Source organism: Tamandua tetradactyla, chromosome 11 (genome assembly GCF_023851605.1).
Source record: "Tamandua tetradactyla isolate mTamTet1 chromosome 11, mTamTet1.pri, whole genome shotgun sequence".
Taxonomy (NCBI): domain Eukaryota; kingdom Metazoa; phylum Chordata; class Mammalia; order Pilosa; family Myrmecophagidae; genus Tamandua; species Tamandua tetradactyla.
This window is the reverse complement of record NC_135337.1, coordinates 76,063,581-76,080,085: the sequence shown is the minus strand read 5'-3', so window position 1 is coordinate 76,080,085 and position 16,505 is coordinate 76,063,581. Positions and strand designations below refer to the sequence as shown.

General features: G+C 44.5%; 1 protein-coding gene, 2 long non-coding RNA genes and 2 pseudogenes across 6 annotated transcripts in view; 4 read left to right on the top strand and 1 right to left on the bottom strand.

Moving 5' to 3' along the window:
- The window catches only part of LOC143650335 (uncharacterized), a 34,455-nt gene extending 30,653 nt beyond the window's left edge, over positions 1-3,802 (top strand). Inside the window, exon 4 of the long non-coding RNA XR_013159530.1 lies at positions 2,564-3,802. This is a non-coding gene — a long non-coding RNA (uncharacterized LOC143650335). The remainder of the gene's footprint in view (positions 1-2,563) is intronic.
- The window catches only part of RFX2 (regulatory factor X2), a 101,537-nt gene extending 93,317 nt beyond the window's left edge, over positions 1-8,220 (bottom strand). The window contains exon 1 of one of the 2 annotated variants that reach the window (XM_077120991.1): positions 8,043-8,220. The gene's annotated coding sequence lies outside the window, so the exon portion shown is untranslated. The remainder of the gene's footprint in view (positions 1-8,042) is intronic. The other variant, XM_077120992.1, reaches the window with a different exon arrangement.
- On the top strand, positions 191-1,165 carry LOC143650969 (rRNA-processing protein FCF1 homolog pseudogene; annotated as a pseudogene).
- Positions 6,748-16,505, top strand: part of LOC143650334 (uncharacterized) — a 40,341-nt gene continuing 30,583 nt past the window's right edge. For all 3 annotated transcript variants that reach the window (XR_013159527.1, XR_013159529.1, XR_013159528.1), the window contains exon 1: positions 6,748-7,043. This is a non-coding gene — a long non-coding RNA (uncharacterized LOC143650334). The remainder of the gene's footprint in view (positions 7,044-16,505) is intronic.
- Positions 11,525-15,584, top strand: LOC143650331 (glutamine synthetase pseudogene; annotated as a pseudogene).

Sequence of the window (16,505 nt, the reverse complement as noted above, 5' to 3'; positions counted from 1 at the left end):
GCTTCCTATCCCTTAAGTGTTGATGGGTTTCTCTTTGACCTTCTCTTCTCACTCTCCAATCTCTTCTTGGGGAATCTCATCCATTCTCGGGGTGGAAATGACTACTTCTATGCTAACAACACCTAAATTTCTACCTCAGCCTGGACCACCTTTCTGCTCCAGACCCAGAAATCCAACTGCCTATTGGAAAATGGTCTCCATCTGGATGTCCTATGGCTGCTTCAAGCTCAACAAGCCCATACCTGAGCTCATCACCCTCCCTACAAACCAGCTTCTCTGTGTCCCCCAACTCATTGAAGCATCACATTCTACACAATCCCTAAAGTCAGACACCTGGAAAATATCCTCAGTTTCTTGCTGCCCCTCATCCCACAGGGACTCACCAGGTCCCAGGAAGCCCTCTAGCGACCTTATGGCCCTGGTTTTCTCACCATCCCACAGTTGCTGCTTTAGGGCAGATCCTAGTCCTCTTTCCCCTGCTCTGTGGCAACAGGAATCTCTACATTTTCTGCCTCCAGACTCCAAGCCTTCCAATGCATCTACTAAAAACACAGGTCTAAATAAGAACAAGAATGTGATGTGAACATGGCATGGAAGCAAAAAACAAACAAGGAAATATGCAACCATGTAGCAAATGCTTAGATTCAGAGATCAGAGGCTGTGAATGTCTGGAATCGATTGGATTCATAGATTGCCCAGGGAGATAGGAGCCACAAGGGGATAATAAAGAAAAGGACAGATTAAAAGCTAAAAAGAAAGAAAAGAAATATCCCAATGCACTCAAGGAAAGAGAAATGCTCTAACAATGTTCCTGCTTATTCTTTCAATACGAATACACAGCTGGGCCCACCCTACTGTAACCTGGTAGACACCAACTTTTGCATTAAAGCAAACCGGATGTAGTGTAGTTTATGTAATGACTGAAACTGAGAAAGTGGGACAGAAATATCACTAAGGAGCCAAGATTTGAATGACTACCATGCACACACAAAGGAACCAATGCATATGACTGCTTACAGGGAGTAACTCAGCCCAAGTTTTATACAGTGGCCATGGCTGATCAGGACCTTAAGCGAAAGATCTCCAGAGTTCCTACATGTACATTTCTAGCCATAAGTACAACATCAAATGGATGCCAGATGATTATGGAGGCCTGTGGTTCTAGTCCTTACAAGACAAAGTTTCTCTGCCTTCTTTTGACTGACTTTCTCTGTTATTAATTCATTAGACATACTCTGTTATGAGTCAATTGAGTATCATTAAGTGCACTCACTTTTTATGCTGTTTTAAAAATGATACTTTGCATTACTTAAAAATTTGTGGCATTTTAGTATAATTAGATGTTTGGATGATTCCTCAGATCATCTGATGGTCTTTGTTTTATATTAATTTATTCAACAAAAATTTTTAAGTCCATACAAGGTGCTTAATAAGATATGGTCCTGCCCTCAAGACTCAATCTTATGATGGGGAAGAGAAAATAAATAAATACAGTAAGATAGTATGCTAGGGTAAAAGTATGGAGTGGTAGGATATGAATACATAAACATGGAAAGGATGACTTCTTTCTACTTGGTTGGGATGGGAGGGAAGAAAGACTAGAAATGGTGGTATTTTGACTTAATCTTTAAAATAATGAGTTGGTGCTATATTTTGGAGTTCTCGGTATGGGGCTGGTATTATTTTTGCAACTGTCCTGTATACTAAGATGCATCACTGCCAACCTCTCAACACTTACCCAGGGCTAGAGAGACCAATCCCCATTGTCTAGAATCAATGTCTAGTTCAGGCTTTGTGGGCTTTGTGGGCCCCACATGGTCTTTGCCACAATTCAACTCAGCCGTACACAATATGTACATGCACAGCGTGGATATGCCCCAAGCTTTATTTACAAATCAGGCTATGGGCCATAATTGGCTGCCACTTGTTCTAGACTAAGGTTCACCAAACTCTAGCTCCTGGCTCTCCTTTCTAGCCTAATCTTCTTTGTACCCTGTCCTCTGGCCATGATGAACTGCTTGCAGTTTCCGAAAAGGACGGCCAGCTCCAGTATCTTCCCGTGGCCCTCACCATCTGCCCCTGGCCCACCTGCCTCTCTCCACTTCGCTGATGGGGTCTAGTCATACTAGCCACTGATGGGGCTCCCCACCACAGGACATTTGGACCTGCTGCCCTGCCAGGAAGGCTCTTTCCTCTGAACTTCCCAGGGCTGGCTCCCTCTCATCATTTTGGTCTCAGTCCAAATGTCACGTCCTTAAGAGCCTCTATGGCCACCAGCAGCTCCCCAGTCAGCCTGACAGCACCCTATTTGATTGCCTCTACCATTCAGTTCTTGGCTAAAGCTCACATATGGGAAATCTCTTATTGCAAATTAGCCCATTCTAAGACAGACACACATCATGCTACATATCACTGCAGAGATCTTAGAAGATACAGGCCGACTGTACACAGCACATCTGGGCTTCATTATATTGCCAGAGACAAATAATGACCATTTTGGGCTATCACATATAAGTTCTACATATTTTTAATGAATTTATCTTTTTTTTTTCATTTTTAACAGGTATTATCTATTGTTGACATCCTATGCCAACTTTGCTGTACAGACATGGGAAGTCCACTATATTTTTTGGAAAGTTATAGATGTCACACACACTTAAAAGAAGAATAATGCATTTCTGGGGAATGGAACAGAATTTTGAAATATCCAAGAAAGACTTAGGTATCAGAAAACAGGGATGGCATTTCAGGGAAAAAAAAAAAAAAAGAACCGAGCTGCAGTGACAACCAAAGCCAAACTGCCTGCCTCTAAGGGCCTAGTCCAAGACCTGGCATGAGGACCAGGACAGGTTTTGGTGCCCATGGCTTATTTCCAAACTTCAGCTGTGTTGGCATCTAAGGGCCAGAGATAACACAGAAGGGACTCGTTTTTTAATGTTCTCCTCTGGAGGCTCGGCCTGAAGAGTTTTGGTCATTTAACAAAACCCGTCTATAAATACACTTTTGGGGGGCCTAATTTAAGATGAATCTCTACCAAACCAAGATGTGGGCTTCAAGTTACTTTTTTGTTGTGATTTTGGTTGCCGCTAAGCACTCAGACTTGTAGAGTGAAATACCAGCTCTGGTGAATTTCTAAACTAAAAGGCATTTTCCATCCTGAAACAGGCTTATGTGTAAGGCCCACAACTGGATTAAGCAAGAAATATTCACTGAATGTTTGCTCAGCATCTCACACTGGACGGGAAATCAAAATACAAAAAATAATCCTGGGCTACTTGGTGCTTGTTTGTGTCATTCCAATAATAATAATAACATAATAATAATAATGCCACCTATTTACTGAGCATCTATTATGTGCCCGGTGTTGTGCTAATGTTTAGAGATATTATTTCTAATATAGCAAGTATGCAAGCTATTATCATGTATTTCACAGATGCTGAACCTCCCCCAGAGTCACTGGACTCCTAAGCTGGTGATGCCATGCTTTAACCCCTTATCTGCCAGGCCTCCAAGGTCCACATCTGTGGCATCCACTGTTCGGCTTGCAGTTTTTCCTTCCTTGTTCCTTGGCCCCCATTCACCCAGTTGGAGCTCTCTTGAGTCTCACAGGCCACAGTAGATGGTACATCACAAGCTTTCTCATTTCTACACATGGGTTCCCCAGAGGTGTCGATTAAATCCATCTATTCATTTAGTGAACATTTATTGTCTGTTATTCTTGGTGTCAGACACTATTCTGAGGGAAACAGAAGTTAACAATATAGGCTGAATGCCCTGCCCTGGCCATACTGACATTCTAATAAGGAACGATGATAATAAAATAAATACAAATTATATAGGATGTTTTTGAGTGCGTTTTTAAGCACAAAGGAGAAAAAGAAAGCAGGGAGGGAGGCTAGGATGTGTCAGGATGCAGCAGGCTTTGTGGAGGAGGGGGCACTTGAGGAAAGGCCAAAAGGAAGTGAAGGAGCAAGCCCTCTAGACACCTGTGAATAGTGCTTTCCCAGGGACTTTCTGGAAGCCAGAGGAGTCAAAGCAGAATGAGCATGGGGATGGAGATGAGGTCTCATAGATGAGGTCAAAGAGGTACTGGGTGGAGGGAGCCCGGGGGAGACTGGCTTTGGGGCCAAGTCCAAGTTCATTGCTGAGGAAGACATGATAATAAGATACAAGATGGCCCAATGATAACAGGCTCTGGTGGCCGGGTTGAGGACAGACTGCCAAGGGCCACTGATAGCAGCTTTATGGAGATCAGTGAGGAAGCTGCTGGGACAATCTTGGCCAAGAGATGTGGTGGTCTGGATCAGGGTGCTGGTTTTGGAGGTGTGAGGGTAGAGTCAACAGGATTTGCTCATGGATTGAGAGAAAGAGGGCGTCAAGGAGGCTCCAGAGTTTTGGCCTGAGCACCTGGGAGAGGCAAGATATTCCCCTGATGGGTGGTAAGTCTAGGAGGCAAAGATGTGGGTGACTATCACCAGCTTGGTTTGGCCGCCTCGCCTTTAAGCAGACTACAGAATCCAACTGGAGATGCCCAGGAGGCAGTTGGATAGACTTTTCCTGTTAAGAAGACCCTACAGTTCAGACCCTCCCTCATCATCTTTGCTGGTCTGTGTTTCTGAGGTATGAATTCTTTCCAGATTTGCTGCGGCTGTCCCTGGCTCTTCTTTCCCATCCTCCTTCACCCACTCCTTATCCCACCCATTCTCTTGATTCCAGGTCTTCCTGGGTTGTTGTTTTTCCCCACTGTAAGAATTCCTTCACTGATCTTGGGGTGTCCAGGAAGCATGTTTTCCATTTTCTCTTGTATTCCATTCCTTCACTCATTCAACAAATCAAGTCCACACTATCTGCCAGGCACACAGCCAAGAGGTAATGGAAAGGGAGTCACAACACCGTTTTTATCCCTAGGTCCACAGTCTCATATTGTAATGCCCAAACCCCCAAATTCTCTGAAAACCGCAAGTTTTTTCCTACGTTTAGCATGGATGCTGTTTGGTGACATAAGGTATTTACGTTCCTTGTCTAAGCCACTTAGTGTGACTATTCTCATATGGCTCAATGTAGAGACACAAATATGTTTACTGGGTGCGCCCCAGACTGGGAGCTTCAGACCCGGGACCGCGGCTTCTACCTCCCTCTCCCCTAGTGCAGCACGAGTCCCACAAGCAACATGGTCTCTCTGGGAACTCTTCCTGCCATTTAAAAAGGCTTCCTATTTTACAAATAAGTACAAGTGTTTGGGTGCCTGGGTGGAGGCATGTTATTTAGATCAGTAAGTAGATGTGGCTCCTTTGGGCCATAGAGTTTTATGAGCAAAACCACCACTAGTGACTCTAAAAATCCCCCAAGTACATTCAAAACTATGCCTAGACTATTTTAATTAAATTTAATTCAAGTTAAATTAATTAGGTATTAATTCATTGTAACTCTAACCTGAAACTAAAAATCAGACCTAAGAAATAATCAATTTTAGATAAACCCAGATCAGCTGGATGACCAGTTTTCCAGCATCTGCCTTTCTGGTGAATCCATCTGTCCTTGCAGTACGTCAGTGACAGAGGTCATTAAAAGATAAATACTGCCACAACAAACACATATTAAGGCAATATGTGTCCTCCCCCAGAAAGCACGGATCAACGGGATTTCCAAAGCCATGATCTCTTACTTGTTTTAATTAATAATTCTGACCCTTTCCTCTTAGATTTCCCTCCTGAGTGTGGTTTATCTGGGACAAGAGAGGAAGGCTAAATACTTCAACACTGTTCTCACTTCAGGGCAAACTATTTTTGTGCTCATTTATGATCCAAATCGAGTGAAATATCACAGCATCTTAGAACAATTATCTTTCCAATCATCTATTCTGAGAAGTCTTGGACAAAAGCCTAAAAGATGACCAAGTCCACCATGTATGAGCTTGTTTTTTCTCCAGTGAAGGTAATGAAGGAAATTAAATTCCTTTCCTGGGGGAGCGGGGCGGCAGTTTACCATAATCTATTAGTCCTCTGGTCAGTAACCATTTTTAAGGTTCCTTAAACTCAAAATGGGAAAAAGAAAAGGGAAATGTAGTACTCAGGGGGAGAGAGAGTATGGATCTCTAAATAAACAAACAATATTTCAGAGCATGAAATAGAAGGATAGAAACTGGTTGACAATAGGCACAGGCAAGAAAAAAAAGTTCTTGCTGACGTTTTGCATTATTTATTATTATTTGGGGCAGGGAGGTGGGGAAGTCTTGCTTGAAACTGAGAATGAAGCTTGTACAAAGTTTGATCGTTTGGATCTGCAGAGATAAAGTTGATTGGAAGGAGGAAGAAACACTCGCCAAAGCCTGCATTGACAGTGTATTGCACAAAGCAAGAAAATAACTTTGCAAAGGGAAATATGCACGTCATACAACACCCCCAAAGCACGCATGAGGTCTACGGGTGGGGAAAGGCAGGCAGCCTGGCCTCCTCCATGCAGCCCTTCCCCTACCCCATTCCTGCCGCAATCAGGAGGTTAAAATAGGCAGATAAGCCGCTCCCGCCGCGCGCGCGCATGGCCCGGGCAGTTCCAGCCCCGGAGCCCTGGGAATAGCCGGGATCGGCAGACCCGGCTTCCCGGGCACAGCAGCAACGAACTCCAGCGAGACCCAGCTGGAGGCCGGAGGCCGGGGAGCGGCGTAGCTCCTCCAAGAGGGAAGAGGACGGGGCACAGCGCATTTGGAGTGGGGTGGGGTTTACACGCGCGCGCGCACACGCGCAAACACACACACACACACACGCATTCGAACAGCCTCGGGAGAAAATGCCACCCAGTGGTTGGGGCCCCAGGTTGAGCTCTTCAACAAAATAACAAATAAACGAAAGCCACACACAAAGTAAACAAAACTTTTCTCACTTCTCGATCAGTCCAAATAGGGGAGCTGCGTGTGTGTCAAGGGGCCTCCTGGGGTGCATGGAAGGACTGGCGGCTCCAGGCTCCCCCAATCTCAGAGGTGCGTGGTTAAAAGGGAGAAGGGAGGGGTCCGAGGAGCCCCAAACGCGAGGATTTTTGGTTAAAAGGTAAGAATCGGGCCCCCGGGGACGACCATTTTCGGGGCGTTTGTGGTGAAAGTTGAGGGGAGGAGGCGGTTCTCCCCAGGACAAACGCACCGACTTTCGGTTAAAAAGTGAAAGTGGGTTTCGGGGGAGTCTGGAATTCAGAAATGAGAAGGGAGTCCTCGGAATGCCCCAAATCCAGGAATGTGCGGTGAAAGTCAAGAGGGAGTCTTCGGAGCACCCCCCAAACCAGAGAGTTTGAGGTTAAACGTGAGAGATGGGTCTCAGGAGTACCCCCATTTCAGGGACATGGGGGTTAAAAGTGAGAAGAGCATCCTCCGACACCCCCAACTCAAGGCGTTTAAAGAACTAGAGACAAGTACCTGGGGTGCCCCCCAATTCTGGGAGTTTGAGGGTGAAAACGAGAGAACAGTCCCAGCGGTACCCCGAGTTCAAGGATGTGGAGGTTAAAAGTGAGAAGAGGGCTCTCAGGCGCCCCAATTCACGAACTTGGAAAGGAAGAGTGAAAGAGGGGTCCCCGGGGCGCCCCACTTTCAAGGATTTGGGGAGTTAAAGTGAAAAGCAAGTCCTCGGGCGCCCCCACTTCAGGGAGTTTGCGGGTAAGGGTAAAAGAAGGGTCCCAGGGGAGCCCCACTGTCACAGATGTGGGGTTAAAAGCGAGAAGAGCGTCCTCGGGCGCCCCCAATTCGGGGACTGTAAGGAAGAGTGAGAGAGGGGTCCCCGGGGGCCCCAATTCAGAAAGTTTTGTAAAAAGTGAGGCGCTGGGTCCCCGGCTCATCAGAGCCTGGTTAAGAGGAGAGAGGGGGCGTCGCCAGGGGGGTTCCCCAAACTCGGCCGCGCGGGCCGGACCGGTTGCGGGGGCGGGTCCCATGGGCGCGCTGTCCCGGGCGTTTGGGGGGGAACGGGGGTGCGCTCCCCGCTCCCCGGCCCCGAAAAAGGGGGGGTCCCGGTCGCCCCCCACACCCTCCGGCCCGGCGGGCACGGGGCGGTCGCATCGTTCACCTGGAGTTCGGGCCGGGAGTTCGGGCAGCGGCTCCCGCGGCGGCGGCGGCGGCGGCGGCGGCGGCTGCTGCGTGTTGGTCCCCGTTGGTAAGTAACAGTCTCCACGGCTACAGTCTCTATGGCGGCGGCGGTGGCGGCGGCGGCGGCGGCGGCCGCTCCTCCTCCGGCTCCCGCCCGCCTCGCGCGGAGCGCCGGGGCGTTGTTACCAGCAACGGTTTCCAGGCTCCACGCCCCGCCCCCCCAACGGCCCGCCCCTGCCCGCCTCCAACGGGCGGGAGCCAGGCGGGGCGCGAGGTCCTGCGGCGTCCCATTGGCTCGGCTGGGTGCCTGTCAGAGGGGGCGTTCCCCGGCGATCAAGAGGGCGAGGCCAGGCCAATGGGCGCGAAGGTGGGCGGGGCTTGGCAGAAGGCGCGCGCGTGCGCGGGACTCCGAGGGTTGGGGAGCAGGAGGCGCGGGTTGGGCTGTGGCGCGGCCCCAGGAAGGACAAGTTTGGGGCAGTACCCGGTCTTCGTTTATTCCACAAACGATTATCAGACCGCAAGACATAATCTGGGTCAGGGGTCAGCAAACTTTGGCCCGCGGGCCAAATCAGGCCCTCCGCCTGGTTTTGTGAGGCCCGTGCTCTAAGAAGTTTTTTTTTAATTTTTAAAAAATTTTGTTGAGATATATTCACACAGCGCACAGACCAGACCATTCAGAAGGTACAATCGCTGGGTCACGGTATCCTCACGTAGTTGTGCGCACATCCTCATGATCAATTTTAGAACATTAAAAACTTTTTATAGTTTAAGAAAAATCAAAAGAATGATATATATTTTTTTATCCTGGAAGAATTAAAAAAACAACAAAAACAAAAATAAAGTGAACTTCATCAAAATTGAAAACTTTCGTGTGTAAAAAGATATCAAGAAAGTGAAAAGCTGAACTAGGGAATGGGAGGAAGTATGTGGAAACCACATATCTGATAAGAGTTTAATATCCAGACTATATAAAGAACTCCTACAACTTAACCAAAAAAGGATAAAACATTTTTTTAAATGGGGCAGAGATTTGAATAGATATTTCTCCAAAGAAGATATTCAAATGGCCAATGAGAATACATGAAAAGATGCTTAACCTTAAAGAAATAGAAATTAACACTACTGTCAGATGCCACTTCACACTGTCCAGAATGGCTATTACTTAAATTAACTGAAAATAACAAGTATTGACCAGCCTGCAGAGAAATAAGAACCCTCATATATTGCTGCTGGGGATGCAGTCACTGTGGAAAACAGAGTGGTGGTTCCTCGGAAAGTTAAACATAGGGTAACCATATGACCCAGAAATTCCACTCCTAAGCATATACCCTCCAAAAACTGAAAGCAGATTCAAACACGTATTTGTATACCAGTGTTCATGGCGGCATTATTCACAATTGTCAAAAGATGGAAGCAACCCAAATGTCCATCAACAGATGAATGGACGAACAAAAGGTATACGATGCAATGTTATTCAGCTGTAAAAAGAAGTGAGGTGCTGGTGCATGCTACAACATGGAAGGAACTTGAAATTACGTTGAATGAAATAAGCCAGATAAAAAAAGGCAAATATTGTGTGATTTCATTTCTCTTAAATGCAATACTTAAAATAAGCAACTTCATAGAGACAGAAAGCAGAATAGTTACTACCAGAGATGGCAGGTGAGGGGAATGAGGACTTATTGCTAAATGTGTATGAGTTTGGATTTGGGATGATGAATAGTCTGGTAATAGATGGCAGCAAAATTTCCACTGTCTTGTCAATGTGCTTAATGTCGAAGAATTGCCCATTTAAATTGGTTAAATTGATTTTTATGTCATGTCTATCTTACCACTATTAAAAGTCAATGAATTATATATAAAAAAAAGAAGAAACTTTTGCAACGTGGGTAAACTATATGAAACTCAAGTTTATTTTTAAAAATTTTATTCCATCCACTATTTCGACTAGTTTAAGATTTTGCAGACCACAACCTGTGGGACAAATTCTGTCTGCCTGTTCTTGTAAATAAAGCTTTATGAGAACACAGCCTCGCCAGTTCCTTTAGCAACATGGAAGACTACTTTCACGCTACGGAGCAAGGAGTTGGGAATTGAGGAAGTGTCACATATGGCACAAGCGTCAGTGCATAAGCAAAGCCTAAAATATTTACTATCTGGCCCTTTAGAGTAATGTTTGCCAACCCCTTGCATAGGAGGTGTAGGATTCAGCTGCAAATAGGACAGATAAGAACTCTTACCCTTATAGAGCTTTATTCTTGTGGGGAGACATTGGTAATAAACAGAATAATTAAATTAAAAATATGTAGTTATTCTGAGGGTGGGCAATGGTGGCTCAAATGGCAGAGTTCTCGCCTTAGCCATACTGGAGACCCGGGTTCGATTCCCAGAGCTTGCCCATGCCAAAAAAAAAAAAATATATATATATATATATATATATAGTCATTCTGGAGAAGGGATTGGGAATGGGTACAAGCTGAAATCAGATGTAAACCCTAGGGGGAGAAATGGTTCTGGGAAGGGGCAGGCAGGGCAATGCAAGGGAAGGTTAGACCTCAGCTCCATTCATTTATTCATCCATGTAACAAAGAATCATAATTGCAAGCATTGATGAAATTGTTCTAATGTACCAAGCAGTGTTCTAAGTATTTTTCCTGTGCTGACTCAGTAAAATCTCATGACAGCACCCAGGAAAAAGTACCATGACAGATCAGGAAACTGAGGAACAGAAAGAGTAAGTGGGTTTGCCCAATGTCAACTTGCTTAGAAGGGATTTGAACCCCAGATGTCTGGTGCCCAAATCTATGCCCTTGACCACTAGCTGGGGAGTTTTCAAACTTTTTTTTACCACAACACAAAGCAAGAAATACATTTAACCTAGAGGCCCAGCACACACAAACACATATATACCTAAAACGAAATTTAATGAAATGATACTTCATATACTGTGCTCTGATACTTTCTACCGTTTCATTTTAATTAAAATTCTGATGGTGACTTGCCAAACTGATTTAGCAACTTTCTAATGGGTTACTTCTTGCAGATTTTCATGTGACAGAGTCTTAAGCCTGGGACTATAGCAATCAATCCCTTTCATTCATTTATTTGTTTGTTCAAAAATACTTATTAAAGCCTGTAATTATCCAGGGATCATAGTGGCCGGGGCTAAGGACACCACTGTATATAAAATACACACAATTCCCAGCCTTATAGGAAAGGTGATTTGATAATAACTTCCCTTGGGGAATTGGTGGGTGAAGATTTAGCTTAGACAGAAGAGCCTGGGTTGACCAGTTGTCCTGGTTGGCCAGTAAATGAGGGATTTCCCAGGATGTAGGATTTTTGGTACTAATATTGGGAAGTTTTTGGGCAAAGCGGGAAGAGTTGGTCACCTCTGGCCTCTCGGAGGAGGTGACATTTGAGCCAAGATCTGAATAATGAGGAACAAGGGAATACAATTTCAGGAATTCAAAGTCCCTGGCATGGAAACGCAAGTTGAAGAAATAAAAAGCAGTGGGTGTGGCTGAAAGAGAGGGGTGGGGAGAGTGAGTCAGAGGATGTAGGAGTCATTTTGTGTGAAGCGTCATAGACTATGGGAAGGAGCCCTTATCAGATGAGGAAGCCATTGGAGGGTTTTAATCCGGGGAATACACAGTTGGGAGACTCCTGGGCTAGAAAGTATGGCAGCTTTGATTAGGGGCCTGGGAGTGTAGGTAGAGATGAGTGGGTGGATTTGGGGGTACATCTTGGAGAATATCCTGATGGACTGGTTGTGGGAGGGAAGTGAGAGATAAAGTTTTAAGTAAAACAAGTGGTGACTTGCATGTTTTGTTCAGTCCATTCTGCTATAATGCTTGTTTTGAAAAGGCAAATTTCACATTTGCTTCTGTGCAATCTCATCTGCAAGAAATACTAGGTAAAAGCAGAAAACGTCACCCAAATCAACTGAGCTGCACAGGAACATGAGACCACAAACATGCATGCACCTCAGATAACTACCAGCTCCCTCAGTTCTCCACACGTGTTACGAGCCACCTCCACCCCCATTTGGGGTTACAACTTTCCATTTGATTTCAGACTTTCTTCTCCTACTTCACAATAACTCAAATGCTGTATCCCTTCCAACACCATCTTCCACAAGCAAACTTGAGGTTGGCATAAGGATAGATATATATCTCAATGGATTAGGTATAAGAATCCAAAAGAAAACTCCACATTTGCAGGCAATTGATTTTCAACAAGACTGCTGTTTCACTTTGCTAAAACTGACAGAATGCAATATACCAGAAATGGGTCAGCTTTTATAAGGGCGATTGTTTAAGTTATAAGTTACAATTCTAAGGTCATGAAAATGTCTGAATTATGGTACCAATAAAAGTATACGTTCTGGGAGGAAAAGCAGCTGGCATGTGGGTTCCCTCTCTCATGGGAAGGCACAAGGCGATGTCTGCTGGTCCTTTTCTCCTGGCTTCTGGTTTTAAAGGGCTCTCTCTTAGCTTCTGACATCTCCTGGGTCGTTTTCCTTCTGCATCTCCAAACATGTGTTTCTGCTCTTTCTCCAGTAAGCGGATTAAGACCCACCTTGAATGGGCGGGGTCATATCTCCATGGGAACAATCTAATCAAAAGATCCCGCCTCCCTCTGTCCTGCCTGCTGCGCAGAACGCCTTCCACCATGGCAACTGCAGAAAGTTCCCACTTAACAAAGGCATCAAACTGGTACATATAGCTGTGCCTCAGGGCAAGAAAGCCCAAGCCATGTACATCAGGATGGATGACACTATAGAAGGACTGGCTGTAAGAGTGCACCCTGGACAGGGCACCTGTGTGTAGAAGAGCTGCCTGAGTAGAGTTTTGATGGCTCTGGGACTTTTCAGCCTGAAGGCTCCAACAGTGTCATGCATCTCAACACTACTGCCATGTTTTGGGATCCTTCCTGCAAGAACCCCAGGGAGCTGGTGTTCAAGGTCAACCAAAAGCCTACAAGAGACTTGTCAATGGATAATGGACATGGCGAGCAACCAGCACCCCTAGTTTGGTACGGAGCAGGAATATACCCTGATAGGGACAGACGGGAGACCCCTTTGGATGGCCTTCCAACGGCTTTCCTGGGCCCCCAGGTCCATGTCACTGGGGTACCAGAGCAGGTAAAGCCGATGATAGCGACAGGCCCACAACCAGCCTGCTTGTGCCCTGGCATCAAGGCTGCGGGGAAGAATGCTGCGGTCCTACTTGCCCAGTGGGGGTTCCAGGCAGGACTCTGTGAAGGAGTCAACCTGGCAGAGCATCTCTGGGTGGCCCGTGTCCTCTTACACCGTGCGCGAGAAGACTGTGGTACGGTGGTCCCCTTGGATCCTAAACTCACACCTGGAAAGGAGAACGGTGCAGGCTGCAGACCAACTTCAGCCGTGGGAGAAGAGAATGGTCTGAAGTGCACCGCGGGACGCATCCAGAAACCAAGCAAGCAACTTCAGTTCCACATTCACACCTACAACCCCAAGGGGCTTCCTGGACAACGCCCGGCGCCTAACTGGGTTTGCAAAACCTCCCACGCCAATTTCTCTGCTGGCTTGGCCAGCCGTGGTACGAGCCTCCCCTCTCTTCCAATCATCCTGCTAACTATAACGCAAAGGTCGGAACATTAAGGCCTTTTTTATCCCTCGTTCCCAGTTAATAACTCTTGCTTTTTGGGGTCAGGGTAGAGAGGTCAAGTTCGTAATCTCTTCACACCCACCCCACCTCCCTTTTTTTTTTTTATGGTTTAAAAAGAAAATTTATTTATTTATTAATTAAAAAATTAAGAAACCAAATAAAACATCAACATATATAATCAGTAATTCACAATATCACTTAGTTGCATATTCATCATTTCTTAGAACATTTGCATTAATTCAGAGAAAGAAATAAAAAGATGATAGAAAAAGAAATAAAACGAACACAGGAAAGAAAAAAAAAAAGATTATACCTACCATACCCTTTACCCCTCTCTTTCATTGATCACTAGCATTTCAAACTAAATTTATTTTAGCATTTGTTCCCCCTATTATTTATTTTTGTTCCATATGTTCTACTCCTTGGTTGACAAGGGAGATAAAAGGAGCATCAGACAGGAGGTTTTCACAATCACACAGTCACATTGTGAAAGCTATATCATTATGCAATCATCTTCAAGAAACATGGCTACTGGAACACAGCTCCATTTTCAGGCAGTTCCCTCCAGCCTCTCCACTACATCTTGGATAGCAAGGTGATATCTACTTAATGCGTAAGAATAACCTCCAGGATAACCTCTCGACTGTGTTTGCAATCTCTCAGCCACCGACACTTTGTCTCATTTCACTCTTCCCCCTTTTGGTCGAGAAGGTTCCCACCTCCCTTTTTATACTATCATAGAAGCTTTGGGAGATTGAGGAAGGAGTACATTAGTGGGGAGGGGAAGCGTGATGACCGCTGCTTCCCTACAACCAGGGCAGTTTGTCCAGTAGGCATAGTCTAGTCTGGACAGAGGGCATCTGTGTTTGCAAAGGAAGAGCAGGACTCTTTCTGTAAGGTGAGCAGAAAATGAGAGGGGTTAAGAGTGATGAAGGGTATATATAAGAAGCTTCATGGTTCACTTCATGCTCAATGGCGAAAGATTTTTAATCTTTCTCCCTAAGGTCAGGACCATTAACAGAGATTCATGCATCACTTAACACCGCGACCCAATATTATACTGAAAGTTCAAACCAAAAGCAGTAAGGCAGGAAAAAAATAAAAGAATCCGAATTGCAAAGAAAGAAGTAAAACGATATTTGCAGATGACGTAATCCTACAGATAGGAAATCCAAAGAAATCTGTAACAAGACTTCCCGAGCTAATAAGCAAATTCAGCAAAGTGGTGGAATAGAAGAACAAGACGCAAAAATCATTTGCCCTCCTGTGCAGCAGTAATAAACAATCTTAAAGGAAGTCAAGAAAGCAATTCCATTCACAGTAGCACTTAAAAAAATAAATTATCTAGGAATAAATTTAACCAAAATCTTGAACACTGAAAACTATAAAACAATAAGACACTGCTGAAAGAAATTAAAGAAGACCTAAATGAAAGACATTCCATTTTTCCTGTATTGGGAGACTTAATTTTTTTTCTTTTTTCTTTTTTTTTTTATTAATTAACGGAAAAAAAGAAATTAACCCAACATTTAGAAATCATACCATTCTACATATGCAATCAGTAATTCTAAACATCATCACATAGATGCATGATCATCGTTTCTTAGTACATTTGCATCGGTTTAGAAGAACTAGCAACACAACAGAAAAAGATATAAAATGTTAATATAGAGAAAAAAATAAAAGTAATAATAATAGTAAAAAAAAAAAGAAACCTATAGCTCAGATGCAGCTTCATTCAGTGTTTTACATGATTACTTTACAATTAGGTATTATTGTGCTGTCCATTTTTGAGTTTTTGTATCTAGTCCTGTTGCACAGTCTGTATCCCTTCAGCTCCAATTACCCATTATCTTACCCTGTTTCTAACTCCTGCTGGACTCTGTTACCAATGACATATTCCAAGTTTATTCTCGAATGTCCGTTCACATCAGTGGGACCATACAGTATTTGTCCTTTAGTTTTTGGCTAGACTCACTCAGCATAATGTTCTCTAGGTCCATCCATGTTATTACATGCTTCATAAGTTTATCCTGTCTTAAAGCTGCATAATATTCCATCGTATGTATATACCACAGTTTGTTTAGCCACTCGTCTGTTGATGGACATTTTGCCTGTTTCCATCTCTTTGCAATTGTAAATAACGCTGCTATAAACATTGGTGTGCAAATGTCCGTTTGTGTCTTTGCCCTTAAGTCCTTTGAGTAGATTCCCAGCAATGGTATTGCTGGGTCGTATGGCAATTCTATATTCAGCTTTTTGAGGAACCGCCAAACTGCCTTCCACAGTGGTTGCACCATTTGACATTCCCACCAACAGTGGATAAGTGTGCCTCTTTCTCCGCATCCTCTCCAGCACTTGTCATTTTCTGTTTTGTTGATAATGGCCATTCTGGTGGGTGTGAGATGATATCTCATTGTGGTTTTGATTTGCATTTCTCTAATGGCCAGGGACATTGAGCATCTCTTCATGTGCCTCTTGGCCATCCGTATTTCCTCTTCTGAGAGGTGTCTGTTCAAGTCTTTTTCCCATTTTGTAATTGGGTTGGCTGTCTTTTTGTTGTTGAGATGAACAATCTCTTTATAAATTCTGGATACTAGACCTTTATCTGATATATCATTTCCAAATATTGTCTCCCATTGTGAAGGCTGTCTTTCTACTTTCTTGATGAAGTTCTTTGATGCACAAAAGTGTTTAATTTTGAGGAGTTCCCATTTATTTATTTCCTTCTTCAGTGCTCTTGCTTTAGGTTTAAGGTCCATAAAACCGCCTCCAATTGTAAGTTTCGTAAG